Here is a 16,570-nt window from a genome sequence, read left to right as displayed (position 1 = left end):
GCGTGCCCATCTGCTGGGGCGAGTCCAACTGTTCGCTGGGTGCAGCCTGTTGCCGCCCGGGCGCCATCCGCAGTCCAGGGTCCGGCTGCCGCAGTCCAGGGCCCGGCGCCGGGCCGATGGGCGCTTGGCGTCGTCCCCGGTGACAAGGTGAACGCGCGCCCGCTGACCGTCCGGGGCTGGGCGCGCTAAACAGCTGTGCGCCGGGCAGCTGCTCGGCGGAATCGCGGCAGCGCGCTTCGCGTAGCCCGGACGAAGCCACGCCCTCCAGGTAAGCGTCCGAGGTCCGGGAAAGGTGCCGCCTGGGCGCGCCGGTCAGCCGAAGACTGGCCAGCTGTTCGGCGGAGCTGCGGCGGCTCGATGTGGCGGAGGATGAAGCCACGCCGTCCAGGGAAGGAGGGGGGTGCCGCTCGGGCGCGCCGATCAGCTGGGGACCGGCCAGCTGTTCGGCGGAGCTGCGGCGGCTCGATGTGGAGGAGGATGGAGCCACGCGGTCCAGGAGAGGAGGGGGGTGCCGCTCGGGCGCGCCGATCAGCTGGGGTCCGGACAGCTGCTCGGCGCGGCTGCGGCTGCGGCGGCACAGCCAGTGTTGAGGCCCGAGCGGACGGGAGGCCGGCGGGGCTCGACACTACCACAGTTATGCCCACCCAATGGGACACACCCACCCAATGGGCCATGCCCACCTGGCACCTGACAATGCATAAGTGGGTTTGGGGTTGCAGTTTGGGCACTCGGTCGCTAAAAGGTTCGCCATCACTGGTATAGGCTCTCCTGCTCAAACAAGAGTTTGGTCTAGAAAACCTCCAAGGTCCCTTCCAACTGTATTCTATTCTATACATCGGTCAGGGTATATGAGCTAATTACAAAGGAAACACATATTGTCTGTGGAATAAAGAAATTACTAAAATATCCTTTTCACATTCTCCCCTTAGTGAATATAAGCTATTTCAGCAAAGTTTGTTTAAAGAAACTAATGTGTTTTCAAGGTGTTTTCCAGAGAGGCCAGAGCAATTTCCTTTTAAAAAATGTGTTGATGTCCTGACAAGCCATCGTCACACCTAGAAACCAGAAGATCGTAAGTTCTAGTCCCTCCTTAGGCATGAAACTCAGCTGGATGATTTTGAGCAGGAGACAGTGAGTTCTAGTTCCCTTCTTAGGCATGAAATCTGGCTGGGTGCCTTTGTGCTAATCACTTTCTCTCAGTCCGACCCACCTCACAGGGTGGTTGTTGTGGAGGAAGAAAATGTCTTGGATATGTTTGCCACCTCAAGTTATTTGTAAAAGTAACAAAGGCAAAATTACAAACACATAGTAAATAAACCCAGGCTATCCTTGTACTATATTACAGTTTCTTCCAGAATTCTCCAGACTGCAGCCCTGGGCTGGTTGTAAATTCTAGAAAGTTTCCTTCGTTAAGAGCAGCAGTTTAAAAGCAGTTTGATCCCAAGCAAATATTGCCCTTGACTACGACACAATGAGGATGCAGACTTCACAACTGTGAGAAGATCTGTTGACAGGGCCAAGCCAGGGCATTGTAATCACAGCAGTCGAGCCAGGCCTTGTTTTGCAGCCCCCTTCTTCCAAAGCGAAGGTGAGGTGCCAATCACATTAGCAGGGGGCTTCAAACTTGGCCCTTTTATGACTTGTGGACCACAACTCCCAGAATTCCTCAGCCAGGCATGCTGGCTGAGGAAATTCTGGGAGTTGAAGTCCACAAGTCATAAAAGGGCCAAGTTTGAAGGCCCGCTGACATTAGCATTCCCAGAAGACCATCAGGTAAGATTCTCTTCCCACTTTAGACAACACCTGGCATTAATCTTGAGACTGGTGTGTGTGTGTGTGTGTGTGTGTGTGTGTGTGTGTGTGTGTGTGTGTGATCTGTCAAGCCGTTAATTTCTTCTGACAATGTCGGAGAAGGCTACTATCTGTCTCCATCATCGCCACCCCCAAGCCTTTAGTTACTCGAGCAATTGAAATAGCTGATCGTTGCACCTGCCCTTCCAAAATTTAAAATAAAGCAGAGGGAAGGGGGAGGAAAGCTGGGCGAGGACACGTAAGTTGCTTATTTTTGCATCCTGCCCGTCAGATATCTGCTCAGCTCTGTAATTGCCAATGCTTTTGTGGAATTGATGTGCCAGTGGCTACAACTCCATTGGGAACATTTAACGAGAGCCGCTTAGACTGTATATTTCCAGAGCTGGGGTGGGGTGGAGCAGGGTGTGTGTGTGTGTGTGTGTGTGTGTGTGTGTGTGTGTGTGTAGATAATTTCCTTTAAGGGAATGACCACTTCTAGAGAAAGCTCTTAGAAAAAGGGAAGCCTTGAATGCAAAAGTAGGACTGTTCGGCCAGGAATACATAAATATTTATTTGTTTGGATGTTTGTTTATATCCCGCCTTCATTATTTTTGCAAATAACCCACAGCAGCAAACATATCCAAACCACCTGCCTGCTCCTATTTTCCCAACAACAACCCTGCAAAGCAAGTTGGGCAGAGAGAGAATGACTGGCCTAAAGTCACCCAGTGTGCTTTCATGCCTAAGGCAGGACTAGAACTCATCATCGCCTGGTGATTGGCCCAAAGTCACTGAGCTGGCTTTTAGGGCTATGGTGGGACTAGAACTCACCATCTCCTAGATATTGCCCAAGGTCACCCAGCAGGACTATAACTTACTCTCTCCTAAAGATTGGTAGAAGGTCACCTAGCTGGCTTTCATGGCTAAGGCAGGACTAGAACTCCCAGTCTCTTAGTGCTTGGCCCAAGAGCATGCAGATTCATGTCCAAGGTGGGACTAGAACTCACCATCTCCCGGTTTCTAGCCTGGATACCTTAACCACCAGGTTAAAATACCCGAAAGATTCTGAAGAGCATATAAAGTAAATTTTAATCATGAAGTATAAAGTCCGCCGTCACACACGGGATGGAGGACTTTTGCTTCGAATGGCTATAAAATAGAATAGGAAGAGGGCACAGTGGAGAAGATGTTAGACCAGGGGTCTTCAAACTCGGCCCTTTTATGACTCATGGACTTCAACTCCCAGAATTCCTCAGCCAGCATGCCTGGCTGAGAAATTCTGGGAGTTGAAGTCCATGAGTCATAAAAGGGCCGAGTTTGAAGACCTCTGTGTTAGACGGTTAGAACAATTAACCAGTGGAACAACCTGCCTCCAGAGGTGGTGAATGCTCCAACACTGGAGGTTTTTAAGAAGAGACTGGACAGCCATTTGCCTGAAATGGTATAAGGTTTCCTCCCTGAGCAGGGGGTTGGACTAGATGACCTCCAAGGTCCCTTCCAACATCATCATCATCATCATTATTATTATTATTATTATTATTATTATTATTATTATTATTATTATTATTATTATTATTATTATTATTATTATTATTATTAATCTTGTTTACATGTCCAGGGATTATATTTGTTTATGTGGTATTTGCCTTCTGTTTTGCAACCATCGTGAGTCTCAAAGAGGCACACATTAGTCATAGTAAAAGAAGTGAAAGATCGTTTGACACAAGCTTTCTGGAGGTGGTTGGATGTATGCACATGACAGGATTATCTTGGCTACCAGTCAGGAAGATTTATTGTTTGCTTGTTTATCACATTCATATGGTGGGCCATCTCACACAAAACGACTCTCGGCAGCATACAACAATTACAGGCGGTTCTCGACTTACGACCACAATGGAGCCCAAAATTTCTGTTGCTAAGCAAGAGATTTGTTAAGTGAGCTTTGCCCCATTTATGAGCCTTCTTGCCACAGTTGTTAAGCGAATCATTGTTGTTATTAAGTTAATAACGGTTGTTAAGTGAATCTGGCTTCCCCAGATTTTGTGGCTTCTCCGAAAGGCACAAGATATGATCCTTTGACCCCGGGACACTGCAGCCGTCATAAATGTGAGTCAGTGGCAAATCATCTGAATTTTGATCGCATGGCTGTGGGGATGCTTCAACGGTCGTAAGTGTGAAAAATGATCATAAGTCACTTTTTTCAGTGTCACCGTAACTTAGAATAGTCACTAAACGAACTGTCATAAGTCAAGGACTACCTGTAACAAAAGCAATAAATATGACGTGATCTGTGCTTGGTCACTCAGTGATCGTTCAAAGTTATGACAGACCTCCCTGCGGCTACTTATGACCCAGATTCAAAGTTCCAATGAGCAACTCAACCCCACTTGGATGTTGAGTGATTGTGCCAAATTTAAGGCCATTTACAACATCCCAGGGTTCCAGAGTCACATGACCACGGTTTATGATGGTTTTGCTGAAAACCAGCATTTACTTCCAATTTTTGGCAAAAGCGCACCCATAGCAAGCCATCAGTGTGCTTAACGACCATGGATTTGATTTACAGTATGATCACAATGATTATGACGTTATTATCCATTCAGTCATGTCCAACCCTTGGCGATTCTATGGCCCAAGATCTCTCCACATCTTCCGATCTTTTACTGCAGGGGTCTTCAAACTTGGCCCTTTTATGACTTGCGGACTTCAACTCCCAGAATTCCTCAGCCAGGCACGCTTGCTGAGGAATTCTCGGAGTTGAAGTCCACAAGTCTTAAAAGGGCCAAGTTTGAAGACCCCTGTTTTACTGCTTTTTTGAGTTGATCTATGCTCCGCCTGTCGTCAGCTTTGATGGTGTCCAGCCACCGTGTTCTTCGGTGGTTTCCTTTTACCGCTAACTTTTTCCAACATAATTGCTTTCTGCAGTGACTTCCTTCACGAGACATGGCCAAAATAAATGGGACGCAATTTTGTGATTTTGCCTTCCACTGCAAAAAAAAAAGTCGCAAAATGAAGTCAGTTGTGTGAATAACCAGATTTACAACCATGATGGGCAGTCACCATTATGGTAATAAGTTGAGGGCTATCCCAGTGGTGCTTTTTCAAGAAGCAACTGGACTTTCTTGTTTTTCTTTGAAGACCTTTCGCTTCTCACCCAAGAAGCTTCTTCAGCTCCAGCTTCTTGGATGAGAAGCGAAACGTCTTCAAGGAAAAACAAAGAAATTCCAGTTGCCTCTTGAAAAAACACCTTTGGGACAACCATGGCCTGGATGACTGAGAACCTCCATAGACAAGTTGTGGACTACCTCTAATCTAGAAGTATCTGGTTGGCCACTGTAAGAAACGAAATATAGTAGAATTGTGTCCCTGGCTTGATTCAGTAGGACTAAGACCATCAACAGAGAAGAAAACGAAGTCACCAACAAGGTCCACCAGAAAAGATCCTTGTCTGCAGTGGATACTTCTATGACAGTGGCTGACCTGTCAATCTTCCGGCAATAGGATAATTCGGAGATTTGTCTGTAATTGCTGAGATATCATAGATGTCCTCATTCTTTTGACAGGTCCTAGATGTTTTGCTAATTCAAGAGACGTCTAGTAAATTCTCCTCTGTTGGGAGGAGGGACAGTGATGGAGGACAAAATGAAAATAGTTGGGGTGCTTCTGTTCTGCTTTCTCTCCTGAGTCCAGTGGTTGTTCTAGAGTGAATTTTTCACAGTCCAGAAACACAATATTTTTATTCCAAGTAAATAATTTGGGCCCACAATCAGCAAGTAATATGAAATTCCAAAGCCATCCTTGAAGTCAAGAAAAAAGTAAAGTTAAAAAAAGTAAAAAAAACAAACACACACATACAAGGACATATTTGCACTTTAAACAAAAAATCAACACAAAAAAACCCCACAGAAGGTCAAAGGAACCACACTGCTCTAAAGCAATTCATGAAAATTGATGGATTGTAGATCAGGGCTTGAAGAATACGTATTAATGACCTGGCACCTTTAGAAGCCTCTAAATCAGAAATAGATTTTGGAATGGTGAAAGGGAGCATTTTCCAATATGGAGATCCTGACAGGCAAGGTAAATTCTTCATCCCCTTTTTTTGCACAAATAGGTTTTGTGTGTGTGTGTGTGTGTGTGTGTGTGAAATCTGGACTACCTAAGAAGGAACATAAATCTCCCTTCAGGTTTCTAGTTGTTACAAAATATAGTGATAACTCATGAAGTTGAAGCCTTGGGAGTGACCTTCTAAAAATGTAAAGAGAATCAGAATCAGAATAGAGTCGGAAGGGGACCTTGGAGGTCTTCTAGTCCAACCCCCTTCTCAAGCAGGGAACCGCATACTATTTCAGACAAACGGTGGTTGTTCTTAAAAACCTCCAGCAAGGAAGCACCCATAACTTCTAAAGGCAGACTGTTCCACTTGTTAATTGTTCCCACTGTCAGGAAGTTTCTCCCTCCCTTCCTTCCCCTCACTCTGTCTTTCTCTCTCACACACACAAATGCGTGCATACCACCTACAGTATAGGAAAGTCCCAAACTACAAACCCATTCACTTTTATCACAGCAAACACATTGTGTTTTTAGGATTGTTGTGCTGGTTCTTCCAGAGAGTTCCTTTATCATTTCATTCCTTCATTTCCTCATCAGATTCATACCCCACATCTTTTCAAGAGGGGAAAGGAAATGAATGGAGTGCTTCAATTCCTCACCACCTCACCGCCTCACAGGTAAGGGGTCCAAAATCAGGAAGCATACATGACTAAGGGAAGACTTGAAATCCTAGGCCAGGGGTAGGCTGCCTTGGCTCTTTTATGACTCGTGGACTTCAACTCCCAGAATTCCTGAGCCAGCTGTGCTGAGGGGAAAGGGAGAGGTTTCCAAGCTGAGCCACGCTGCCTCAGGAATTCTGGGAGTTGAAGTCCACCAGTCTTAAAAGAGCCAAGGTTGCCTACTGCTGTGACCTCCTAGCCCAGGGGTAGGCAGCCTCAGCTCTTTTATGACTCATGGACTTCAACTCCCAGAATTCCTGAGTCAGCTGACTCAGGAATTCTGGGAGTTGAAGTCCATGAGTCATAAAAGAGCCGAGGTTGCCTACCCCTGTCCTAGCCCAACACTTTTATCATGACAAATAATATCTAAAATAACAACAAATGCCCATGTAGTCTGTCATTTCTGAAATGGTGTCACCAGTGCTATACAGGCAGTCCTTGACTTACAACAGGTTAGTGACGACAATGCTGAAAAATGTGACTTATGACTGCTTTTCATACTTAACAATCATTGCAGCATCCCCATGGTCACCTCATCCAAATTCAGATGCTTGGCATCTGAATGACTGACTCATATTTATGACCATTGCAGCGTCCGGAGGGGATCATGTGATCCCCTTTTGCCACCTTCCGACAAGCATAGTCAATGGGAAAGCCAGATTCACTTAACAACCGTCGTGCTAACTTAACAACTGCAGAAATTCACTTAAGAACTGTGTCAAGAAAGGTCATAAAATGGAGCAAAACTCAAGAACCGTCTCGCCTAGCAATAGAAATTTTGGGCTCAATTGTGGCCATAAATCAAGGACTACCTGTACTTTTCCACCATGAAATACTTCTATTCAAGGGGAGGGCAGAGAGAGACAGAGAGAGAGAGTTCCCAATTTCCATCCTTGTGTTGTTTCTGGTTAGGGATGCAACCCAACCACTCAGAAGCCTAAAGAGCTGGAATTCGCAGGGCCCAACTCAGTTCCTTAAGCTCCATCATTGCCGTTAATCCAAAGTGATTGCTGTCAGACAACATTCTTTTGCCTCAGCTCCCTATTGCCACTGGGACACTCCACTTCCTGATCCTGCTTCCCATCCTGTCTGAACAGATCCTGCATTCGAGAAGATTTCAAAAACGCCCCGAGCGAGTCGCTCGGGCTTCTGCACTGCAGACCGTCTTTTATTACAAAGTCATGAGTCAGCATCTCCAGAGAGAGAAGGGGGTTTTTTGGGGAGAGAGAGAGAGAGAGAGAGAGAGAGAGAGAGAGAGAGAGAGAGAGAGAGAGAGAGAGAGAAGGGAGGGAAGTTTTTTTTAGAGATGGGGAAGTTGTGGGGAAGGGAGGGGAGAGAGGCTAGTGGGATAATTCTCCACTGAGATGTCCCAGCTACTAAAATCGTGATAATATTGTGGCCACGGAGTCCGTAAATGTAAACAATGGTCTTTAAATTCATGGTCGCACATCTGAAGCATCCAGATTTCTGAAACGAAGAATGAATACTTTGGGCGAGCTTTTTTTGTTTTTTTGTTTTTTTTTTCTATTTTCTGCCTCTCCTGATCAGACTGGCTGAGAACCACGATTTTCTCCCCAATTGAAATAATTGTAGATTTAAAGATTGTGCTCTACTCAACAGATGGAAGCAGGTCAGCTTAAGAACAGCTGTGCTCATACAACATGCCCCGTGGGTAGAGATAATAACAATAACAACAACAACAATAATGATGATGATGATGATGTTGGGAGGGACCTTGGAGGTCATCTAGTCCAACCCCCTGCTCAGGCAGGAAATCCTACACCATTTCAGGCAAATGGCTGTCCAGTCTCTTCTTAAAAACCTCCAGTGTTGGAGCATTCATCGCTTCTGGAGGCAGGTTGTTCCACTGGTTAGTTGTTCTAACTGTCAAGAAGTTTCTCCTTAGTTCTAGGTTGCTTCTCTCCTTGACTAGTTTCCATCTGTTGCTTCTTGTCCTGCTTTCAGGTGCTTTGGAGAATAGCTTGACTCCCTCTTCTTTGGGGCAGCCCCTGAGATATTGGAACACTGCTATCATGTCAGCCCTCACCCTTCTCTTTGTTAAACTACACATACCCAATTCCAGCAACTGTTCCCTATATGTTTTAGTCTCCAGTCCCCTCTTCTCTGTACTCTTTCTAGAGTCTCAACATCTTTTTTACATCGTGGTGACCAAAACTGGATGCAGTATTCCAGGTGTGGCCTTACCAAGGCATTGTAAAGTGGTATTAGTACTTCACGTGATCTTGATTCTATCCCTCTGTTAATGTAGCCTAGAACTGTGTTGGCTTTTTTGGCAGCTGCAGCACACTGCTGGCTCATATTTAAGTGATTGTCCACTAGGACTCCGAGATCTCTCTCACAGTTACTACTATCGAGCAAGGTACCACCTATACTATACCTGTGCATTTGATTTTTCCTGCCTAAATGTAGAACCTTACTTTTTTCACCATTGAATTTCATTTTGTTAGATAGCGCCCAGTGTTCGAGTCTGTCCAGATCCTCCTGTATCTTAAGCCTATCTTCTGGAGTATTGGCTATTCCTGCCAGCTTGGTGTCGTCTGCAAATTTGATGAGTTCCCCATCTATCCCCTCGTCCAAATTGTTGATGAAGATGTTGAAGAGCACTGGGCCCAGAACAGAGCCCTGGGGCACCCCACTACACACTTCCTTCCATGTAGATGCGGTTCCATTGAGGACCACACGCTGAGTACAGCCGGTCAGCCAGCTACGAATCCATCTGGTGGTGATGCTTTCTAACCCACATTTTTCTTTCTTATCAAGTAGTAGGTTGTGATCTACTTTATCAAATGCCTTACTTACATCTCTTAGCTGTGTGCCTTCAATTTCACTATTGACATAAAGGTAGTCCTCAAGTGACAACAATTCATTTAGTGACCATTTGAAGTTATAACAGCACTGAAAATAGTGAGTCAGGACCGTTTTTCACACTTACAACCATGGCAGATGATCAAAATTCAGACGCTTGGCAACTGACTCATATTTATGACGGTTGCAGGGTCCCGGGGTCATGTGATCCCCTTTTGTGACCTTTTGACATTAATGGGGAAGCCAAATTCACTTAACAACCGTGTTACTAACTTAAACAATTGCGATGATTCACTTAACAATTCTGGTAAGAAAGATCATAAAACAGGGCAAAACTCACTTAACAACTGTCTCGCTCAGCAACAGAAATTTTGGCCTCAATTCTGCTCATAAGTCAAGGACTACCTACAATGTATTAGTTATGTTTCCATTGTTTGTTATGAAACTGCGTGATGTTTTACCATTTTAAAAATAGAGATATTTTAGGAAGTTTGCCACCATAAATTAGTTTTTGGGGGGGGGGGGGGTTAAAACTTTTTTAATGCTGTAAGCAATGTTAGTTTATTGTATCTCTACATCTTGGCTTCACTTCTCAGTGAAGAACCGGATAGAAATTTAATGGAAAATAAAAGGAATCCATATATAATAATCCAATAAACCAGAGGTCCCCAACCTTGGCCACTGTATGACTTGTGGACTTCAACTCCCAGAATTCCTCAGCCAGCCAAACTGAAGGCTTCAGCAAACTCTGGATGCCATGTGGGTCGGCAATTCATTCTCAAAATCCTCCCAGTTCACAAGAAGCTAGGCAGAGTGACCAGCAAGCAATGTGAACCTGTTTCTACCTGTAGATTCAGTGTTTTGTATAATTCTTTTGTTTAATCTGTGTAGTTTTAATATTGTAATACATTTTAATTATTTTTCTGTATGTTATATAATCTGTAAGCAGTCCAGAGTTGCCTTATAGGGAAAATAAATATTTAATTTGAATTTAGATAGATAGATAGATAGATAGATAGATAGATAGATAGATAGATAGATAGATAGATAGATGGATGGATGGATGGATGGATGGATGGATGGATGGATGGATGGATGGATGGATGGATGGATAGATAGATGATAGATAGATAGATAGATAGATAGATAGATAGATAGATAGATAGATAGATAGATGGACGTACAGACAGACAGACAGACAGACATTTAGATAGATAATGAATGAGAGAAAGAGAGAGAGAGAGATGATAATAGAGATGAGAGAGAGAAATAAGGAGGAGGAGGACTGTGGGGTCCTTGATCCTCTCTGAGCTGGGTTATTTTCTTGCAAATGTTTCATGATCCTAACTAGGTAACATCCTCACTTCTAGAAGGGAGTGTGGCTTGTGGAGAGGAGGAGGAGGAGGAGGAGGAGGAGGAGGAGGAGGAGGAGGAGGAGGAGGAGGAGGAGGAGGAGGAGTCTGGCATCTGGTTAGCTTGGCAGTCTTCCAACCATCTTTTCCTGGTCCACTTCTGACCTTCTTGCATTTAATTTCTATCTTTCAATGTATACAAATGAAGAGTTAAGAAGCCAGCCACCTCCCACTTGCCTCCTTGGAGATAGAGAGAGAGAAAGAGAGATTTTTTTAAAAAAAATCTCTAGCTAAGATTCTGCTTCCCTGCTGCACCCGTTGCCTGAAGGGATTCTTTTCTCTACGAGGAATAGAAGAAAAAAGGAACATCATCAACACTCTGGCAGATATCTTGATTGGATAATGCCCCCGCTGGTCTTGAAAAGATGGGCAAATGCATCATGATTTCCAGAGGGACTTTGAAAATAGCTTTTAACCATGTTTCCGAAACTGATCCATTCCCCATTTTGCAACCTGCGACCTATTTCTCTGCCTCTTGGCTCAGGACACATCTTCCCGTTTCTCTTCTCCTGCTCTGATGCTCAGCCACAAAGCATTTCATTTCTTTAAGTTACTCTTAGGCATTATGAGCAAGTCCTAGGCTGTGTTAACAGGGGGAATAGAATCGAGATCACATGAAGTGTTAATACCAGGTTACAATGCCTTGGTAAGGCCACGCTTGGAATACTGCATCCAGTTTTGGTCACCACGATGTAAAAAAGATGTTGAGACTCTAGAAAGAGTGCAGAGAAGAGCAACAAAGATGATTAGAGGACTTACAGGGGGCAAGGTGCTGCTTTAGACACCAGGAGACCGTGAGTTCTGCTTAGGCAAGAAAAGCAGTTGGGTGACTTTGGGCAAATCACCAGGAGACTGTGAGTTCTAGTCCTGCTTAGGCATGAAATCCGCCCAGGTGACTTTGGGCCAATCACCAGGAGACTGTAAGTTCTAGTCCTGCTTAGGCATGAAATCCGGCCAGGTGACTTTGGGCCAATCACCAGGAGACTGTGAGTTCTAGTCCTGCTTAGGCATGAAATCCGGCCAGGTGACTTTGGGCCAATCACCAGGAGATCGTGAGGTCTAGTCCTGCTTAGGCATGAAAAGCAGTTGGGTGACTTTGGGCCGCATAATGCACTTAAGAACTGCAATGATTCACTTAACAACTGTGACCAAAAAAAAGTCATAAAAATGGGGCAAAACTCACTGGACAGCCGCCTTGCTTAGCAATGGAAATTGTGGACTCCCTTGTGATCCTAAACCTGTGGTGGCGAACCTATGGCACACGTGCCACAGGTGACATGCAGAGCCCTCTCTGTGGGCACACGCGCCGTCGCCCCAGTCCTAGGCATTCAGTTGGGTTTTATAAAACCTTTTCTCTTTAGGCCTCCTCCGCCATGTGGGGGAAAAAAAAGGTTCAATCAATCAATTTCAACTTGATTGAATCGCAATTGATTGAATCACAAAGTTGGCATTGATTGATTGAACTTTTTAGTCCCACCCAGTCTGCCGTTAGCACCGCAGCCACGCCCACCCAATGGGCCACGCCCACCCAATGGGCCACGCCCACCCGGCACCCGACGATACATAAGTGGATTTTGGGTTGCAGTTTGGGCACTTGGTCTCTAAAAGGTTCGCCATCACTGTCCTAAACCAAGGGCCATCTGCACAGATTTTATGCCTATAAACACCCAAATTCTGGATGGAACAGATTCAGAAGGATGCCCAGTAATCCCCTAACCTCACGTTAGTTGGGATCTTTTATAAACATGATCTGGGGCAGGGAATGGGGGTGAAGGAAGAGATTAGAAAAACTCTCGGTAGGAATTGCTGCATTGCACCAGCTTATCTGAATCTTCATGACCTTTTATTTTAATATACTAGCCGGGCGAGGGTATTTTTAACGTGGCATTGGACAGGAAATGCCTGCATTTTACGCACAGCTCTGGAAGTAGATAATCTCTGGTAATAGTGCTTTGATCAAAGTTCCACCACACGCACACATACACACAAAGGATTAGGATAATGTTGGCCCATTTCCATATTGGAGGAGGGTGATTATCTGAATTTTTTCTCTCTCCCAAACCCCTTCTGATCATCCGTGGCTCCAACAAGACGGCCAAGCCCTCATCCTAAATTCTTTCTACGGCTTTTAAAAAAAGTGTAAATATCCCAGGAGAGATTTAGGCCAAGCACATCAGGCTTGCCGTTGGTACAAACTCAGGAGAACAGGACTCAGAATCTAGCCGATTTGCTTATTTTTAAGTTTCCACCTCTTTCCCTCTTCCCAAGCCACGGAAAAGCTGTTCACGTTGACTGTGAAGAGCTGCAGTGCTCACCCGAGTCACGGGCTTCTGTCATGAGTTTCATCCCAAACACGTTTCTGTAATGGCAACTATATCGTATTTCCCCCTGTGTGCTAGATCAGGGCTTTTCAACCTTTTTGCCCATTGTACCACTTTTAGGATATGGCAACATCCAAGCACCACCAGTCACCTATCAAGGTGTCAAAAACTTGATGACCCCCCAAAAAGAAGGAAAAAGGTGATAAAGTACAGGTAGTCCTCGACTTACAACAGTTCGCTTAGTGACTGTTCAAAGTTACAATGGCACTGGAAAAAGTGCCCCCCAAGCCACAGCCAAGCAAGACACCTGCCTGCCCGCCTGGCAGCGCTCTTCCTCCTGTCCGAGGTTTTCATTGTTGTGAGCATTTCTGTTGAGGATTGGCAGTGGGGGTGGGGTGGGGGGTGTTTGCTTTTTATTCCCCCCCCCCATCTGCTGGGTGGTTGCAGCAGGTGTTGGTCACTTCACATGACCCTGGGACACTGTGACCGTCATAAATATGAATCAGTTGCCAAGCATCTGAATGTAAATCAGAAGACCCTGGAGATGCTACAACATTCCAGGTGATCAGCGCTTCTTCTAGGCTCAGAAGTGCCAGGATCAGTGCCAAGCTCCAGCTGGAGCCTGGCGCTGATCCTGGCGCTTCCGCTGAGCCCTGACATCCCTGCAGCTCCAGCCATCTCTCGCTCAGGCTTGTGCGGTGCTGCCACCGGTTCAGCTCATTCCCCTCCCCCGCTACCACTTTTCTAGGATGGTCGCGTACCATCTGCCAGGTGCCAATGTACCACAGGTGGTACCCGTACCACTGGTTGAAAAGCTCTGTGCTAGTATATCAAGTTCTCCCTGTTCATTCCCTAAATTTGGAGCGTTAGTGTATAGGCATTTAAATTCTTTGTGGCTGACCCTGGGTATGCTTCCATCACCTCCTATTTTGCATCTGAGTTTTTCTTCTTTCTCAAATGAGACTCCTACGTGTCCCAGGATAATGGTATAGGATCCAGTCTGGGTTGCTCACCGGGACCAGAGATTTTTGTCTTCTGAGCCTACGTACCCATCCTCAGGGAACTTCTCTCTAGTAGAGTGTGTGCTTTGAGCTATTGTGTGTGTAGAAGAAGAGACTGGACATCCACCTGTCTGAGACAATATAGGTTCTCCTGCTTGAGCAGGGGGCTGGACTAGAAGACCTCCAAGGTCCCTTCCACCTCTATTCTATTGTAGTATTTATATGGCGCCTATTATATGTGGCTTTTTAGATATTGATTGGGGTGTTGATAGATGGCTATTAAGTCATTGGCTGTCATTTACTTGCGCTGCCCAGCCCTCACCTCCTAAGTCAGGGGTAGGCAACCTTGGCTCTTTTATGACTCGTGGACTTCAACTCCCAGAATTCATGAGCCAGCCATGCTGAGGGGAAAGGGAGAGGTTTCCAAGCTGAGCCATGCTGGCTCAGGAATTCTGGGAGTTGAAGTCCATGAGTCATAAAAGAGCCAAGGTTGCCTACCCCTGTTCTGAGTTCTTGATCAGCTGGTGGTAATTTTTTTGTTGACTGACAAAGGGCTTCAATCACTTCCCTGGCTGTTTTTGTGCCTGCTCATCCAACAATCTTAATAGTGGTTTTTTGCTTTCTCTTTACTCTCTACCTCCTTATTTCATTGGTTATCTAGTGGTTTTTGCATGGAATGAAGTCCTAAAAGTTGTGAAGATTGGTCACCATCCCCCTATACCATTTCAGACAAATGTGTATCCCGCCTCTCCTTTAAAACCTTCAATGATGGAGGATCCACAACTTCTGAAGGCAAGCCGTTCCACCGGTTAATTGTTCTCACTGTTAGGAAATTTCTCCTTAGTTCTAGGTTGCTTCTCTCCTTGATTCGTTTTCATCCATTGTTCCTTATTTTATGACTCCACATCTGTTAAAATATCTGTTAAAACAGCAACCTTGATGGGCTGTGAAACATTTGCAAGAAAAGCACCAACCTCTGAGACAGTCCCACAATCCTCTTCCTCCTCCTCTTCCTCCTCCTCTTCCTCCTCCTCTCAACAAACAACCACTCCCTTCTAGCACTGATGATGTTACCTCATTGGGTAGTGAAACGTCTGCAAGAAAACAGCCAAGCTCTGAGAGCACCAAGGACCCCACAGCTCAACTCTGAGCTGTGAATATCCCCTTCTATTGGTATTTTACACATCTCTGCCAGTCCCAACTCCTTTCTCCTAGTTTGAAGTTATGTCGACACCTCATGCTGCAAGTAAATGAGAAAATAAACTTAAATGACGGGCTGTCATCTCAAACTCATTTGGGGGTCAACAAGCCTAATTAAGCTCATGTTCAATAGCAGGCAGCCTCTTTTTGGAAATCTTATCTTTTTAAAAACAAACAAAAGAAAACCCAAAACTCAGGGACAAATGTTATAAAATCAAGCTGAAAAGCTGAGTGACTGTGATAACACCAGCTTTTAACATAAAACAAAACGAACAGGTATTGTAACTCAACGCCAGGCCAAGAAAACATTAAAAGGGCCTATTTTTATCTATCTATTCACTTGGTAATTTCCCATCTAATTCTTATTTCGATGCTTGCTTTTGTCATCTTTTCACCTCCTAAATCCCGAATTGTAATTTGCCTGTTTTGTGATATATGAGAAACCATTTCTTCCTCTCTCTTTTTTTTTCCATTATGCACGGCAGGAGAGGCAGAGCTTGCTAGTTTTTTTCTATTATTTTTTTTTTAATTTTCTTTTTCGGTCTTGTGGACTTTCCCTTTGAGAAAGATTACATGCTTATCTTAATTAGGAGATGAAAATGGAGGGGATTTTGGACTGGCATTAAGCACCTTTGATCGAACCTCACCTCGTTTATTTCTTTGCATTCTGGAACGGGGGGGGGGGGAAGAATTTCAAATATTTCTGGATTGTTTCCTACAATAGGTATTGATCAGAGTCGCTGCGACATAGACAGAGGAGAAAAGTATATGAGCCGTGACTCTAGGTTCTTTGAAAATCTATACTAGAGACCCAGTATGGCCAAATGGTTAAGGCACTAGGCCTAGAAACTGGGAGACGTGAGTTCTAGTCCCTCCATAGGAATGAAAGCTGGCTGGATGACTTTGAGCCAATCAGCAGAAGACAGTAAGTTCTAGTCCCTCCTTGGGCATGAAAGAGCCAGTTGGATGACTTTGAGCCAACCAGCAGGAGACAGTGAGTTCTAGTCCCTCCTTAGGCATGAAAACCGGCTGGGTGACTTTGAGCCAATCAGCAGGAGACAGTGAGTTCTAGTCCCTCCTTAGGCATGAAAGCCGGCTGGGTGACTTTGAGCCAATCAGCAGGAGACAGTAAGTTCTAGTCCCTCCTTGGGCATGAAAGAGCCAGTTGGATGACTGTCGGGCCTCGGGAGCCCGACACTCGAGGGGGGGGCCCTCCGCCTCCCCAGCACCCCCCGCCTGCCGCCCGC

The sequence above is a fragment of the Vipera berus genome, assembly GCF_964194415.1.
Source record: "Vipera berus genome assembly, chromosome: 3".
Taxonomy (NCBI): domain Eukaryota; kingdom Metazoa; phylum Chordata; class Lepidosauria; order Squamata; family Viperidae; genus Vipera; species Vipera berus.
This window is presented reverse-complemented; position numbering follows the sequence as displayed.